The sequence below is a fragment of the Pyxicephalus adspersus genome, chromosome 12 (assembly GCF_032062135.1).
Source record: "Pyxicephalus adspersus chromosome 12, UCB_Pads_2.0, whole genome shotgun sequence".
In the NCBI taxonomy this organism is placed as follows: Eukaryota; Metazoa; Chordata; class Amphibia; order Anura; family Pyxicephalidae; genus Pyxicephalus; species Pyxicephalus adspersus.
The window spans coordinates 8,258,618-8,277,367 of NC_092869.1; the positions used below are offsets into that span (position 1 = coordinate 8,258,618).

At 38.3% G+C, this 18,750-nt stretch overlaps 1 protein-coding gene across 2 annotated transcripts in view; it reads right to left on the minus strand.

The window, feature by feature from the left end:
* Positions 1-18,750, minus strand: part of ADAMTSL4 (ADAMTS like 4) — a 133,061-nt gene that overhangs the window by 93,370 nt on the left and 20,941 nt on the right. For both annotated transcript variants that reach the window (XM_072428890.1, XM_072428889.1), the window contains exon 2: positions 5,995-6,093. The gene's annotated coding sequence lies outside the window, so the exon portion shown is untranslated. The remainder of the gene's footprint in view (positions 1-5,994; positions 6,094-18,750) is intronic.

Sequence of the window (18,750 nt, forward strand, 5' to 3'; positions counted from 1 at the left end):
CAGCCTATATATGGTATGATGTTATTTACCTTCCCCTGATATGCTTTATGGGCAGGGGCATGTATAAACTTCTTTTAAAATGATGTAAATAAAATGCAATAATTTTATAAGATTTAACTGCTGTGAAAGTCCCATATTTTTATATTTTTGGATACCATATTTGAACCCTTTTAGGGATGGTGGCAGTTTCAAGTAAAATTGAAATCAGGCTAAATACAGTCCCTGCAGAAGCTCTTCTACGCATAAATGACAACTTTCCTAAAGCCTCCTAAGATGTGTGGTAATCATCAGGATTGTGAAACAGTCTTGTGCATACTCAGAGATGCATCAGCATGGAGCCCGCCAGGAAGTGATAGTATCTCCCAACACCAAGATGGCGGCATGGAATGAAACATGCACCAGAACATCTGTTGAGAAGAAGACAACACTGGATTTTTGATAGATAACAACCTAAGAGGGGTAATGTGTAAACATATTTTCATGGGGCAGGGGAAGATTTGTTTTATTGCTTGGCAGGATGAACAAATCTTTCCACAAACCTATAACAGCCAGATAACCAATAAAAAAATGGCAAGGTACTAACGGTATAACAAGGGACAGATTTGGTGAATGCATTTGTGTCCTAGAGACACAACATGCACTAACTCTACTTAGGAAGGAGATGCATTGTTGTTGCTTTGTGATTGAAGATCACTGTCCATAACATAAGAAAGAGGTATTCTGTGGTCCACTGAGAGAGCTAGGGACAATGATAACTATGAACAGTCAGAACAGAGGCTGAAAGCACAGGAATTCATCAATATTTAATATTTAATATCAATATTACCAGTGTTCTCCCCAGCCCCTTTTAGCTGGGCACACCACCCTGCACTTTTTAGCAACCACCCGATTGTTTTTGGGTGGTTACTGATGAGTTGGGTCACAATTTAGGGGCAGTCACCCGGCTACAATTTTAGCCCACCCGTTGTTACCCACCACTCTGGGTTGAGCAATGAATATTGATCACTGAAATTGAGCATGGGAGTGAAATCAGACGGTTGTGGAAAATGATCAATGTTTGATCAACATATAAATCAAATGCCCTGGTTAAATAGTTTTTATTAGGTTTAATGTTTCTAAAAAATATAAATGTCTACATGTGTAATTTCCAATATGTCTCTATGTAGTCCATATTTGACCACAATCACTGCTGAGCTTCCTGATGTATGCCTGACTGCTGTGTGCTGTTTTTTCCCCATTTCAGTTTTTCATTTTAACACTTATTGACTGCACAAGGGAAGTTCCCATCTCTTTCTGGCATATTATGTGTTGTTACACAAATATGGCTAAATTTTGCTTATGTCCACCTTGCGTGCGGACAAAGTAGGAAAGTGGAACTTAGGAAATGTCAGCATCATAAAGGGAGGTCACTGTGTCTTTTTTTGGACAGAGTTCTGTAAAAACTGAGTAAGCAGAAAGATTAGTCACTAACTAATCATAGAAATTTACGACACAAACCTCAGTTGTTGCAGAAGTAGACAAAAAACACAAAACAATAGAAACAATTCTATTAGTCACGTACCCTAAATGGCAAACTGATTTTATCTTCTTGATATGCAGAGGATTCCTCACCGGTCTGACAAATTCCTGAATATTTTTTCCTGAGGTATATTGTCACAGCTACATATGCATTATGAATTTAAACCCCCATCCAATATATTTACTGATCCAATACATTGAAGGTCAACCCTGAGCTTGCCAGGCAAAACTTTTCCCCACCTTTTCTTTCAATGGAGCTCCAATATAAAACACTGTATACTGTATATGAAAATAATCAATATACTTTCCTTTTCTCAGATTTCTTCACTTTAGTGAAGTGAAGGCCCAGGTAAGAGTAATGACCTAATGATGTAACATAATTTTCTACAGAATTCTACAGTAAGGTCTAGATGGGGCGCCGATCCATGACACCCTTGGCTCACTGGAAATGGGTTACATGACACTGGATACCATCCTTGAAAATCTTCTCAGTTGGGACACAGCTAGTAATAAACTCTTGACAAGAATTCTAGCTTTCCCTAACTCAATAAAAAACATTTGAGCCTAAAGGCGACAGAATACACAAAGTACTTAAAACCCAACTGTAGGCAATACAGGCCAATGGACCATTCCTCTAACCAGCAGACGTGAACCATCTTGATTGCATGGCAGCAGGTCCAGCATTGTACATGATGATATAGGTGTACCCTTCCACATTCCCTTCTAGGATTTAAGAGGAGCTAAGAAACAAACAAGTATGATGGGTACTATTCCGAGTTAGACTTTCCACCAGACAAAATGGGCACTATATTCCTCATGAACTGGTTGATGCTACCACTGGATTTATATTTTAACTTTTGTAAGGCAAACCTTTTCTGTGATCATATCAGCCACTCAAGTGCCTAGACATCATGACATGATCTCTACCTAAGAGCCTTTGCCTAAGATTCAAGGAGGCCTACAAGGACATTTGGATTTATCAGTATCAATATTTGAAGACACCACAGGGTGTCTCAATTCACTAATGTATCATATTGTAAGTATAGTATCTATATGTAAAAGCCTACTTTGTGTAGACATCCAAATGTCTTGAAACCACTGCTAAACTCCGCCATCTTGAATGTGATGTCAACTCTCCCAGGAAACCCACAGTTATCTCTCTAATAAACTATCATGGTATTTTACTTTGCTTGTTCCCCTATAAAAAGATTTACGCAAGGAGTGGAGTCCACCACAGAGTAACTAGACATTAATGGATGAAAGAGTGCTGTACCAAAGCAGGAACCAGTAACATTTTAAAAAAAAAAGTTTGATGGGCCATTAAAAGGTAATAAAATACCTTATGAAACTTTAAGATTTCTTCACAAAATTCTAATTGTAAGACTACAAATCTATTATTTCTGTAGGTGGCCCATTTCCATCTACCAGGTATCCTCCTAGGTGATAGCGAAGTGTGCCTAGATGTCAGTCCTTATAGCCACCCACCATTGTATGTTTGCACAGCTGGAGACACACCACTTTATAAATTTCCTAGTGGTTTTGTGGAAACATCCTGATGTATTGTGTCATCTGTATTTATGAATACATTAAATTCACTAAATTCTTCACGTCCTGTCCTACTTCCGAGGCCCTATCACACACAAACACAGCTGCATGTATGACCCCTATCCAATGTTTTCTAGTGTGGTTACCAAGCTGCAGAACTACACAAGATAAAAGAAAGCCATAAGTAAAAGTCCCCTGATGTATCCGTGAAGTAAACTTGTTCTAAAAGCTTCCTTCACCACAGATAATCCTAGATAATTCCAACACATCTGCTAAAAACACATCCTTAGACTTAATGGGCCCTTTGAAACAGGACAATGGAAACAAGGACAAGGAATGGCGATATACAAATTGTAGTATCTGATCACAACTGAAATGAGCATAAATCCAGACTCTTCAATGTAGCCCAATAACTTCTATTACTAACTTTTGATGTGACCCTGTCCATTTTTCCTCAGCATGTACTGATTAACCAATAACCCTTTGCGAAGTTGGCCATACACGGGTCTCGTTTAAATGATGGGAGGTTGGGCACTGTAAAAGTGTATGGAGTAGAATATTTGCTGTCTTGTTATCTTGTTTGTAGCCTAATAGGCATGTCTTCATATTTTCCTCTCCTGTAGACACAACGGTAAGAGGCAATATATCCAAAGAATCCTATCTTGGACAGTTGTCAACATCCCACTATCATAGTCGATCCAATTCGAAGATTTCTCCTTCCCCTAATCAGGAGACATTTTTTTCTCAGATAGAAAGCTCAGATAGATACAGTCATAAATAAAAACCTACAACCACAGGGACAGTGTTGGATCCAAAAGTGGAAAAAGGCAACTTTAATGGTCTATATGTGGGTCACATTTACCAGCCATTGCATTTCAGGGTTCACTAATCTCCCGCATCGTCAGGGTATCATGAGGCTCATCATGCAAATTTTATTTTGTCAGTAATTATGGTGGATTCTCTATAGATTTTATTGGCTATTACCCCAAAGAGCCCCTTGAAGTTCTGAAAAAGCCATGATGAATGTACTTTGAATATGTTGATTCCCAGTTGGTTGGCTAATTTACGTGATCCTAGCATCAACCATTATAGTTGTCTTTTTCAGCTTTGCCGACTGGTGTTCTCTCTGTGGTCTTTTGTTCTGAATTGCATTCTGGGTACCCAGTAAAGAATTCTAGTTAACAAGGGCATTCCCATCTGAAGCAATGAGCTTGATGAATCCTAATACTGTCTTTTACAACATTTAATGAATGATAAACAGTCTCAGTGTCTCAAACATGTGGGCTTCCACTGGAGAAAAAAAAATTGCGACCAGTCAGGTTTTAATGCAGAGAGAGGCAGGTGATGTCCCTTCTGCAATAAAGCAAAAAAAATGCTGGTATTAGATAAACTCCAATGAAGATGGACGAAGATCAGCAAACCAGGAAGAGAAGAATGGTGGAGTCCATAATGGAATAGGGACAGATGAGTTTATTTTAAAAAACTGCCATCAGGCAGGTATTGCTATTTTATTGCAGAAGGAACATCACCTGTCCCTTTTCCAATAAGGTCGCAGTTTTTCAACTTTTACATTTTTCTTATTATTGGTTAACCATGGTATTGAAATTAATCATGGAACATCAAATACATGCACATTGCAATAATTGTTTTAAATTCATTGTAGTTACATCTTCAAGATAGGGATTCTAACCCCATCTATACTTTATCCAAACCTAAAAACTTCTGATTCAGCTAAAAATAAACTCTTCACCACTCTGTCCAAAACCTTCAAAGAAATTGAATAACTGTAGTTAGGTTTTCATGCATCAATCATGTCATCATGGCTACTGATGTTCTAAGATTTCACATGCTGAAAAACAATCCTCGTATTCTGCCAATTTTAAGATGCTGAAAAACAATGTCTTTAAACTATGCAGAGTTTCTTTCTTCGCACAAACAATACACCATTCCAGGGAACTGTGTTGATTAAGACATATAATATATGTAAAAAATGAAGGGTGTAAAAACAAGCCGAGCTGAAATTTATACTACAGTTTATGCATATTGCTGAGATAAACCTTACTGCCATCTACTTCTTAACTTTCATTTCAATAACAATTTAAATCCATTTTATGTGACAGCTGAAACAAAATGGACCCATTTACCGGAACATTAACAGACACAAGAAAAACAGTCCATTTTCCAGACTCGTAGGCGCGATCACATTTTTAGAAACGTAATACTAAGTACAACGACCGTATTAAGTGCCACAGCCTACAGGCACCAATCACATTACAGTTTGGAGCCAGATAAGTAAAAAATAATGTTTGACCCGATTGTGTGGGGTTCTTACAAAGGACCATCATTATTAAGCTAAGTACATGCTAAATAATTGCCACTTGAAACAATCATGACCCCTATATTTGCTATGTCAATTTATTATAAACTCAATTAATTGGAAAATCCTCCGATGGGGATAATGTTTCTTTGGCAACATTCTAAAATAGGAATTCTGTTCACTTAGGGAAGAATTATTTTTCTCAGTCTATTCTATTTCCTCAGTCTTCCTATTGTCCTCAGAAGAAAATACATTTCATGGGTTGGAACAGACTTCTAAAAAAATTGATAGGAGTTGTAATTTTTACCTTAATTTTGAAAACCACCAACAAGGGCAAAAACTCCACCCTAGGTAGGCACTCCCATATTAATATAGGTAGGGTGGCAGGTATGAATGAACAACAATTTTATCCAGCCAGTATGACACCCAAATCAGCCAAATACTATGTGTTAGAAAGAAACTTGTCTAGTTTCCACCACTTTTATCACCAAAAACTCATGATCAAATGAACAGACATGGATGCAAATAATAATATGTAACTATTAATAATAATGATAATAATAATATTATACTGCTTGGATAACATAATTTCATGTATATAATCATCATAATACCTTGTCCTCTCTCGAGCTCTTGAGGTTCCTGGAGATTAGTGGTGTCCTTTGAAGTGAAAGCTCTTCAGTCCCTAAACAGTATGTGTTATATACCCCCGCCTGTAGAAGAAAAGAGGAAGTTTAAATTTCCCTTTCTGAGAAAAACACACATATTTGCAGTTGTAAGCACACACCTGTGTTATAAGACTTCTTCAAAATATACACAACCAGGCTGACACATCAAAGCTACACACTATAGGTCATCAGATTCAAGCTGTTGTTCTATGGAAAGCCCTTTTATATTTTGTATCACTACTTCAATGGTGGATAACGTGCCAGACATAGAAAAATATTGTGAATGGGAAGACTGAAATCCACAACAACCAATTAGATTTTTCTATCCCGGTGCAAAGATGGATCAGGTTGGATGGTTTTGGATATCATATCTTGCTTCTTGCACTTATTTGTAGGATAAACTAAACTTTGAAATAAACGATGCTAGCACAGTGTTCTCCTTGCATAAATCATGAAATAGTAATAAAAATGGTCTTGGTTTCAGGACATTCCCCATAGTATGGCAACATTTGTCATCATTTGTTGGCCTCTGTTGTTTGACCTTTGGTTGCCTGGTTGTCACAATACTTCCTTAGCTATAATTTTGGACAACATATTGACCCACAATGAAAACACAATCAGCATAAGTTTACCTATTTAAAAATAAAGCTCTATCCCTACCCCACAATACACACACCCATAAAATCACTTTCCCAACCTTCCCCCAAAAAGTTACCTATTCTGATGTGGTTGAGGCATCCCATACTATCTGCAGCGAAATCAGTAATGATCTAGTGCTGGGTTTGCTGATCCTGTACATTAACATACAAAAGGCTCAAATGGGACACTGCTCCTGGGTTATGTCCCAATAAATCTTTAAAAGAATAATGCAAGTGTGGGCAATCTGGCACTAAATTTTAATTGGTACTAGAATGAGGATTTTTTTTTGTATTATATTATAGAATCCAAAATCATGTACTTATTCAATGCTTAACAAAGTATTGGAGCTATTAGGATAGTATGACAGGCAACTAGCATTTTCAAAGGTAGCTTACATGAACCAAAAGAGTATTTCATTTATTGGCTATCCAAAATAGGCCACCAGGGGCGTCTTATGTCAACAGAAGAACCAAAGCAGGGTAAAGGTCTCCTGGCTGGGCAAGGTGTACTTTGGATTAGGAACAATGTTTTAATTTCCTACTAAATAGTTCAGTACAAGCTGTGTAAACTCAGCTTGGTTAAGCAAGTATGGCAATAGGAAAGGAGCTGAACATTTTTAATAAAAAACATCTTTGTCACCCTGACCGGTGCCCCCATCGCTGAGCGTTTACTAATAGGCTGTAAATATTGAATCTAAGCCCATGCCTGGAAGACCAATTTAAACTTGGAGCTCTACAAAGAGGCTTCTATGTACGACGGGAAGAGCTCACGCTTTCTGCTTTGTGTGGTTAGCATGTGTTTGATCCCGTGTCAGTCATCTTGTGCTATACAGTATGTCTTGCATACAATAAACTATATATAATCCAGCAAGGGGCCTATCTGTCAGGGAATAATGCTGTACAGCCATTAAATACATGCTTTAAACACAGTTGCACTTGTTGAAGTGTATAGGAATACTGTAAGTAGCAGGAATGTTTTTTTTTATAAGTTGTAGAATATATTTCTATTATTCTACTAAAAGTAGGCCAAAACTCTACTTTTTATTCCTTTGCCATTATTCCTTAGGACCTGTTAGTACTGTGGCAAAGCATTGCAATTTCTAAAATGCAATATGCTGCCATTTGTATTGATGTGTGTTCCATTTATTAGAATAGGCTGCACATTGCATCAAAGAATGTGCATGCTGCACTTTACAATATGTTGTGCTGCAGTACATTGGGAAGATGTGCTTGTCATCAAGAATGAATTGAAACTCAACAGATACAACGTATGTCTGAATGAGCCCTTATTTTATAGTTTTCCTAAAGTTTCCTTGTTTTGTGTATTTTGCTTGCCTTATCCCTAACTCCCCCTGCACCCAGCATTCTCTTTTTTCCCCCACGCCCCAAGTTGGGGATGGGCCTTTGGCGTCCTCACTTACAATGCAGGACTGCTGGTCCTACATTGTACATGGTGAAATCAGACTGGCTGCAACTAACAAGTGGCTTTAGAAGATAAATCAGCAAGAAATGGGATTAAGGAATAAACTAGGTACGACTACTTTTAAATATTCCCCCTAGACAAAAAAAAATTTAGTGGAGCCTGTCGTGTCCTCTTCAGTGGGCTGGTATTAGGTCTGCAAGAATTATATACAGACCGAGGCTCTGTTCAGATTGGTATTGAGGTTACGGTAAGGTTACCACGTTTTCATGCCAGTGGACCACTACCTCGGGGCAGACGCTACAAGTAGTTTCTACCTGCAGCATGCCTCTTTGAAAATGAATGAGGGCTGTTAAATGTGCAGACGCTGGTTAGGAACCAGCACTGCAGTGTGAGTGACCAAGCTGGGATCCAAGGCAGGTCTAAACCAAGTCTAAGGCTACGTACATACAGGTAGTCCCCGGGTAAAGAACATCCAACTTACAGATGCCTCCTAGATATGAACAGGGCTTCCCTGCTCGCTCCTGTGCAGGACAGAGGCTTGAAGGGGGGAGGGGGCAGTTTGCATGACTTGCAGAAGAAATATTTTGCTAAACAGTTGAGGTTGTGGGTGATCTTAGGGGTTGAGCAGCCTTTTGTAACCCTTTTGTAACAGCCTTTTGACTAAGACAAACTGCAGTTGTTTCCTTTTGCATATCAAAGCACAGCTGGCTCCAGAAGTTAATGAATGTCTATGCCTTTTTTTTTTGCTTTGTTTGTGATTAACTCACAGTGACGATTTTATCCATTAATTGACACCATGCTGCCTAATAATATGTTGAGACAAACATCTGTCCTAATTGCATTCATTAAAATAATGTATCTGTTCCGACTTACATACAAATTCAACTTAAGAACAAACCTGCAGTCCCTATCTCTATGTAACCCGAGGACTACCTGTACTAGATGATTTTCGAGACAAGTGGTCATGATCGTTTGGGTCAAAATCTAACATGTGTACAGCGGTCTCCCAATGGAAAGCATCTAATTATCCTGGCAACGTAGGAATTACCCCAGTACATTTGTATAAAGGAGGGGTGGTGTTCACTTGTGTCCCCCCATCAATAGAACAGAATGGCCTTGTTTATATAACGGTTGTTGGCTCTACTGTAAGTAGAAGTTATCAGGACAATATTCTAAGGTAGCTACATAGCCTACTTCTTACATTGTTGGTAGCTAGACTACCTCTACCTATTACAATTAAAAGTAGACCGCCATTTGTAAACATTTTCCAGCATTCCAAGAAATCTCATAGCAGTTCAACACTCTTGTTGTTAACTACCTCAGCCGGCTACACAAACTAGACATACCGAAAGTGTATTTGTGTTAGCTAAGGTTGCTGCTATAACGTGTTCTGCTAGAAGTCCTTACTAGCCCCATTTCCTGCAACTTGCTCCACAATGACAGATTATGTCAATTCACATTGTTGTAGTATTTCCCCACCCACAGCTGTGAACAGAAGATTCCTTCCAATCTACATAGACGCGCAGCTTTTAAGAGGCTCTGCCAGGTGATTTTTATGATAATTCCTCTAATAAAAGCCTCAGTCTTGTTACTGCCAGTTGATACGCCATGGCATGTCATTCCAACAATGGCTTCACAATTAACGTCTTCCTTCTAATTCCTTAAATAAAAGTTTCCTGGCCCCGGTCACTCTGAGGTCATCCTATGATCACTGGTGTAACCTCCCGCAGCTCTAAAGTCACTGACCTTCCAGACACGCAACACTGGCAGCTTCATTAGAGAACTTTATTAAAGTTAACCCGAACTCCAAAAGTCAGATGCTGGATTCTTAGGGATGCTCTGTACTTCTAGGGTGCTTGGGGATCCTCCAACAGGGTCACAACCATCTACTCCTTTACTTCCTCCTTTTGGTGCTATGTGACTATTTTTCTTCTAGGTTTACCAACTAGAATGCTTACAGACCATCTGTTGTTCTATTATCAATTCCTAGGGTTCTAAGGGACTCTCTATTCTTCTCAATTCCTGGAGAACTTTGGAACTTCCATTCTTCTAGAGTGCTTAGAGACCTTCAATTCATCTAGGATTATTTTTTAGGTATGTAGTTACCATCTGTTCTTTTAGGCTCAGTTCTAAAGGTACTTAGGGAGCTTCCATTCCCCTGGGCTCAATATATAGGATTTAGGCGTAGGCATAATTGCTAGGGTATTTAGAGCCCCTTCCATTCTTCTAGGTTTAAGTCCAGGGTACTTAGGGATCATTTGTTCTTCTTGGGGGCTTAGAGATCTTCAATTAACCTAGACTCAAGTTCAAGGTATTTGGAGATCCACCATTCCTCTAGGCTCAATCCATAAAGTACATAAAAAGCCTCTATTCATCTAGGCGTCATTGTATGGATATTTATTAGGACAGAGGAGTTGGAGTCAGAAGTTATTATTGTATATCTAGAGTTAAAACTACAATATGACAATTCCAAAGCTCTGGTACTTAGGGCTCATTCCTTCTGTGGGTTCAATGACCAGGTGTACTTGGGGATCCTCAATTCTTCTAAGGTGCTTGCTCTCAAACTTTCTAGGCTCAATGCCTAGAATGCTATGGGACCCTTTGTTCTTCCACAATTAATGTCTAGGGCAGGGCTATCAAACTCAGGCCCGTGGGCGGAATCCAATAATAAATGTCTACTAGAGCTGGCCCACCGGTGGACAGTGCATGCACCGCTAATACTACAAATTCCAGAATTCTTTGCTGGCACGTCAGTCAGGACCCACAAGCGCCCCCTCCTCTGTTGACATTTATTAGCGATCTTCCTCGATTGTTTATTTTTTCAATAAATATCAAGGTTGGCCCACGACTTTGTCAAAATTTTTCATTTTGGCCCACTGTGTATTTAAGATGGACACCCCTGGTCTAGGGTATTTAAGATCCACTATTTATCTAGGTGCAATTATAGAGTACTCAATTATTCTAGGTGCAATGCTTTGGGTACTTAAACACCCTCTGTTTTTCTATAATAAGTTACTAGCATACTTAGGTACCAATAAATCTTCTTGGCTCAGTTTTAATGTACTTAAGGACCCTCGGTTCTTTCTAGTTCAATACCTAGGGTTCTCAGGGACTCTTTTTTCTTCTTGATTCAGTGCCTACTGCCACTTACTGCCACTCTTGTTCTAGGTGACAAGGTGCAGCTGGTATTGTGCATTTCTCAGCATATAATACAAAACATCAGCAGAAAATGTGTTAAAACAATTTGCCAAATAAAAAAACATACATGTCTATATAACAACACAAAATGGTTTAAATAGAAAAATTAGTCACAAGTAAGGCTTGCAGAAAGACAACAATAAATTAGGTCCAGGTGTCTGGACATCCCCGACCTCTAGTAATTGGGGGGGGGGGGGGGTTGTTAAGCTGTCCACATACCCTGAAATCATTCTCTGTATAAAAAAACTGTTTCTTTATCACAGATGGGGTTAAATGTGTACTCTTGGATTGTACAAATTAAAAAAACATAGTACAGTTTCCATCTGGCATACTTTTCTACCCACAAATGCCACACACTACTAAACCAAACCACACGAAGAAAGAGGAAAGGCAAGGGGTGGGCATGAGACACAAGGGAGCCTGGGATATGAACAAGGCTTGTTAGTGTAGGCTACAGTGTAATGAAAAAAAAGCTAAAACGAATAAATAAAAGAAAAAGCTTTAATGCTATTACTTTATTGCACTCTTAATAGTGAACAAAGATGAAAACTAGAATGTTATTGCTGAACACAGGTTGCACACTGCTACTTTACTCAAAATTGGAATTAGGTGGGCTCATTTTGCACATTATGTCCTATTAGTAATGTTAGAAACAAAGGGGAAATCATGGTTCCAGACTAGAGATAAAATACACTCTTTTATACCTTACCTGCATTGCCATAAAGGGATTGTAGAGGTCTGGAGATAACTAAATATATAAATATATATATATATATATATATATATATATATATATTATGCAAAGTTGTAATTCACCTTGGTAAGTAAACAACCCTAATTCCTAACAACCTAAAGTAAATCAGGTTGTCTGAAAGGGAACAGCTTTTGATAAACTCCCTCAAAAAGAAACCCATAGTGCTCTGGGAATCTTTTGTCATAAGACAACCTTGCATGAAACAAAAAGTTTAATATCTTTATCTATATACACTATAAATGGGATATAAAAGCCAAAAAATAATAAAGTCAACCAATATGATAGTGTTCTTGATAGAGAACATTATTAATCTACTTACAAGAACATGACAGCCTCCAAAGCACACATTCAAAAACAAACAAGACAATACAGCGGAGACTGAACCGGAAAAGTTGTTAAGAACAAACGTAGATAAGAGCTAATGAAATAGTAGATGATAACACAAAGTTGTCTGCATAGAAAGTGACCTTCTTGTTACACAATATCTCACCTCACAGCTTTAGATTAATTATGCTTAAAAGTTGCTACACTTTAGAGCAGCCTCAATTCCTGTATTAATGAGGTATATTAAATTTTTTAGGGGTGCAAGGTTGATTCCTACAGCATATTATTATTGTTATTATTAAAATGATTATTATTAATATTAAGCTTGGCAGTTGGACAATAACTTACAATACCAGTAACGACAGTATTGAGGACTTGGTTGCCTATCATGCCACTTGCCATTTACTTGGAGGTATGGTGAAGCAGTATTACGATTAGATTGTAGTTAATCATAACAAGGTTGAAAGAGCAGTTGAACAATCATTGTTATTGTAAGTTATTGTTCAACTGCTCTTTCAACCTTGTTATGGATCAACTATAGTTGATCATCTATCATTAATCATTTTTGTTATATTGGGCCTTAAAAGGGTGCAGTAAAAATTATGCATACAGAAATTTAAGGCCAGGAAGTGTAGCATGAAGAAGTTGAATTGTCCTAGGCTATGTACACACATGCAATTGTTGTCGTTGGAAAGGATCTTTCACGATCATTTCCAACGACTAATGACTGCACGATGCATGAATGAGTGCTGTACATACAGCTATAGAGAGGGGGGAACAACAGAGTGGCACCCCGTTGCGCGCTCTCTCCTTTCACTTCCATTAGGATAATTCGTCGACCATCGTCCGTGGATCCGCCAGGATGGTCATTTGGATAGATGACGAGCGCTGTACACACATAAAACTATTATCCAATATCAGCCCAGAGCCGTATATGGGATGAGAACAATAGCATGTGTGCCTTAGACACCACTGATAGATATAAGGGTTGTGATAACAAAAAAGCATGCGGATTGGCTTGGATTTATGCTCGTGCCAAGGCATTCCTCAGTTGACGCAAGGTAGCCTATTGAAACCTAACTTCATGCCTGATGCCTTGTTGACTGGTCTTCATCCCTGTATGCTCCTGACCCAACCCGTGCTTCGTAATACTCAGACAACCTGGACTGCACTATGACCATGGTCTTGGATTGCTCTTCTGTTACCATTAAAAGCTCTATTACTGTTGATGACTATGGCTTGTTCCTGGACCTGCTTGGTCCCCACTCCTGCCCGCATGTGGATGACTCCTGCCTGTGACCCAACCTGCTTCTGATCTGCATTCCTTTACCTTGTTTATCAATACACTACAGACCTTCATTTGATTCCTTACCCCTTTCTATGGGTACAAGTGGCCTTCCGGCACCCTGTGCTTCCTGTCATCAACATCAGGACCTCTGGGGCCAGATTGACAAGAGAGGCTACCTTTATACCCTTGGTAAACCACCAGCTACATGACAGTAGGCTGAGTAGAGTGGTCAAAAATCCCAGGAACCTTGAAAGGTGTTATTGGCAGAATATTTGGCTTGGTCTGTGTATTTTGGTGAGCTACGGCTTCCATATTTTAAGAAATTTTCGATATGCATCTGATAACTCAACAAAATCTCATACAATTGTTATAAAATCATTAATGTTCATTTCATTTCACAATTGTTCATTCTGCTCTTTACTTCCACAAGGTTAAGACATTATTGCTTCCACACTTCTTTGATTACTTGTTAGCAATGTTTGCTGTAGTTTAGTTAAGCTTTCAACTCATCCATGAAGAATAATTATCCAAAGGCCAATCCAATAAATTTTAGATATTAGGGAATAATGTAAAAAAGAAGCCAAAGATTTTGGACCAAAACTTAGTTCTGGGCACACCCACCATATGTGGATCATTTCCTCAACACCACCAGAGTTGCAAAAACATTTCTTTGATCGTTCAGTCCCAATGTTTTAAACATGTCAACAACTGACTCAGTTGCACTGCATGTGATAAAAAGATGTATTCCAATTTTTAGACTTACAAAGGGGCATACTTCCAAAATAATGGGCAAAAGTCACTCCATTGGCAAACTCCCTCCCATACTTTGCATCTCCTTTTTCAAGAAAGCAGACCAGCCAAACTGCAACATTTTAATTCAGTGTTTCGGAACATTTGCAAATGCATATATCAACATGGTACCAGGTTTTCAGGTAAAAGGTTGGTTTTATAGAATGTAACAGGAAAGTTTTGCTCAGTCTGTCAACCTGTCATTAAAGGTCTAGGATCAGTTTACTTATTGTTCCTGGTATGCTAATCCAGTAGCTTATACAGCTGTCTTTGTGGAAGAATGTTTCCATGTTGAAGTCAAACTAAACTTGTTAGTCACGGTGAGTGCTTGCTATAATCGGTAATTGTGCAAAGCATACTTCTAAATTATAGAACACACCTACTTTTTTCTTATTACCCTGCTGTGATAACAGGTCCAGGTTCCTGTCTCCGCTACATGCCCCAAAGTCACCTTCTTCCCTGCCAACGTTTATGGGTTCACCGCTCGCTATCCTCTTAGGCCATTGGGTCACCATTGTTGATGTATCTCCTGGCAGGACCTACATTGTCCCTATTATTTAGGTCTATTGCTGTATTCTTGGCACCAGCAAAGAACAAAAAGCCATCAGAAGCAGGAGAAAATGTTTTAGGGCAAAAGGTCTTTAAAGACTTCAAAAGTCTCTTCTGCTAGAAACTTCTACCTCCTGGTGACTTTTTGTATTTTGAGTTTAATCTGCTCGTAAAAATTTTTATTTAATTTAATAAAATTTTTGTCTTCTGGATCAACTGGATGAAAGGTGTCCTGAGAATATTATAAGAAAGCATGGAGTTACCTATTTTTTGATGATCCCCATCAAGACCTATTCACCTTCCTTTTTACACCTTCCCCACCTGCTTTGGATTCAGACACTTGAAACAAAGAAAATGCCCAGCATTGCAAGTACAGAGACCACTGCGATTGGTATTTGGCTCTCACATGAGGGAAAGGATAGTCCATTAAACTTTGTTAATTCCTGCAAGACCAGCTTTGAGTTTAGTAAGGACTGTAAATGACAAGAGCTTTGTGTGAGTGATGGAAAGGTGAGTATGTGCTTCTGGGCAGGTGGCATGAAAGTGGATTTAATGCTTTGCCCTACATAGGCAAACCATCGGTTCTAGTTGGGGTTAATAAAAGTTCCTGTAAGTTTTGTGTAAGTTGCATGGGATACTTTTTACCGTTTGTCGTTTTAATAGAATGTAAATTGTAAACTGATAACATGACATTTGTTTCAAAATGTCATTGTTTAGTAATCTCCTATAATTTAAGTTAGGCATACACACATGATTTAGGTCTTCAAATCAGCAATTTTTTTTTTTTAGGTATCTGTCCGGGTCAGGATGAGTCATACAAAGTAGTAATTGCCGCTGTCAAGCCAAATGTCTAGTGGGGTATCAATAAAAAAACTTCTGACAGTACGGATTTCTGGTTGTGTTTAGTCTATCAGATAAGAGTGTGGTATGTTCTGTACATCAGGCCTGTCACTACAGGCTACCACAGCATATGATATATAGGTGTCTGCTTTGTATACATACTATGCCTAAGGCCTAAATTGTGTCATTAGTATTACCTAGTATAGAAGAAGTAAGTATGAAGGATGAACTCTGGGATAAGCAAATGTTATCAAAATACAATAGGATTGTGTTTTCTTGTATCTTAGTCTCCTTTGTGCATTGATCATTGCAGTAATTCCACATTATATTTTGCTTTTTGCAAAAACTTCCTTTAACCAAGACCAGCCACTGCTACTCTTTCTCTTTGCAGGGTGAGCGATCTTGTATCTGCCCCTCCTGTGGGTGTACCGAGTGGTAGGAGCTAATGGGCACCTCCCGCACCTCTGCTCTTTATATAGGCTTCAGGCTAGTGATTATGTCACTACTAATTTTTTAAAGGTAATATCAAGGTTTGCAAAGTCAAGGCAGTCACAAAAATAATTTGTAGATACAAAAAGAAGTACAGGAGAAATCCCTAATGGGAGTGAAATCCCTTCAGACAGTTACCAAAACTAATATCCTCATGGAAGATATGGAAGATCCCCTATAATCTTGTTCTGGTGATAAGTCAAAAATTTGGATAATCTTTCACATTTACTCCTGGAACAATGGATAATTGGATAAAAGAAAAAAATGAAAGAGGTTTTACACAGTTACTTACTAAGTCAGTTTGAAAAAAGACATAAGTTTATTGAGTTTAGCCGATGGGGAAATAAACAAGGTAATATTAAGCTGTCCACCAAGTCGAATGTTGCATCAAGGGTTAGGGAACCTTGCTGTCCCTGGTCCTTGTTGTTTCTGGTAATACCCTGATAAAGCTTTAAGGTTTCTTAACCTTTGTCCTTGCTGCAACATTCTACTTGGGGGTTAGCCTTCCTAAATTGGGGCTGTGTACCCTGCTCATCTCTGAAACCACATATAAATACCAAGGTACCTTTGGGACATCTCTAAAACTGGATATATTTGTGGACAACCTCAATATCTACTTACTCTATATTATCTGCAATGTGAGTTTTCATGTCCTATTTCATAAACTTCCCTGATGAAGCCTATACAGGGGATACGTGTCTGGAAACTAGACTTCCTTCTAGCTTACTTATGGATTTGCATTGTGATATTTAATATGTAATGTTACATTGGATGCTTTCTTCTATTTGATCCATAATAAGACCCTAAAAACTCCTTTTCAAACTCAATGTTTAGTCCTTTCTTTTGAATATTTTTCGGGACGGGCTTGCTATGTTTATCTTGTTTTTTCTGCTAGATAAAGCATTCTAGAAACCTACATATTCCAGATAAAACCATATATGCATAGTTTGTCCGGAGGAAGGTGAAAAAAAGTCTTTTTAATGCATGGTTTAAATGAATCTTGAACCATAATTCAAACATGGCTTTAAGCCTTCATTTACAAACAGGTGTGGGCTTTAAATACAATTTAAGTTTCTACTTGGTATATCTGAAGTATAGTAATTGTTATATGAATTGATGGTAATATTAAAAGTTTTAATACTGACACATTCCTTAATAGCCACAAATGGTATAAATCTACTTAATGTGCAGCAAATTACTTTGCAAACCCTTGAAAAAGTAGCACTGATATGTTACGTAGCCGGTACAGGGAGCAGAGCTGATGGAGCAGGCCAAAGCACGACTGGCTGCTGCGGAAAACTGCTGGAGTCACCATGCACAAGGGAGCAGCAGTGACCAGTATTTTATACAGGAAGCCGTTGTACAGAAGCAAAATGTTATACTCAATTACTACACAGATGTAGAAAATGAAAACACACCAAAATAAGAATACACATGCCTTTTGTATTTAGACAATATTTGCTTACCTGTGGGTTTGGCTTTAAAAAGTTACTTTAAAATTCCCACAAAGACATCATGTAAAAGCAATAAGAAAGAAAAGAATGCTACAATGTATTATAAATTAACAACCAGCAATCAGTACATCCTGTCCTTAATAATAAGATAAGAAGGAATACAAGCCAAATATGATTACACGGTTCAGTGATAATTATAGACACAGAAAAAGTGCAATAGGAACATGTATATGCAGGTTTAGGTATGGCTGGAGTTAGGGATGTAAATGTTGCCATTACAGCAAGAAAACAGAATTGTAAGAGATGGGGGTGTGATCACAGAAGGAAAAGAAAAAATTAAGCTGAAAATTGGGATACTTCAAAAGCCCGTAAATAGAGTAGGAACAATAGGAAATAAATCAAACTAAGTACAGTTAGGTCCATAAATATTTGGACAGAGACAACTTTTTTTTCTAATTTTGGTTCTGTACATTATCACAATTAATTTTAAATGAAACAACTCAGAGCTTTAATTCAGTGGGTTGAACAAAAAGATTGCATAAAAATGTGAGGAACTAAAGCCTTTTTTTACACAATCACTTCATTTCAGGGGCTCAAATGTAATTGATGCAGGTGAAACAAGCCATCCTTAAGCTGCAAAAACAGAAAAAACCCATCCGAGAAATTGCTACAATATTCAGAGTGGCAAAATCTACAGTTTGGTACATCATGAGAAAGAAACAAAGCACTGGTGAACTCAGCAACGCCAAAAGACCTGGACGTCCATGGAAGACAACAGTGGTGGATGATGGCAGAATCATTTCCATGGTGAAGAGAAACCCCTTCACAACAGCCAACCAAGTGAACAACACTCTCCGGGAAGTAGACGTATCGATATCCAAGTCTACCATAAAGAGAAGACTGCATGAAAGTAAATACAGAGGGTGCACTGCAAGGTGCAAGCCACTCATAAGCCT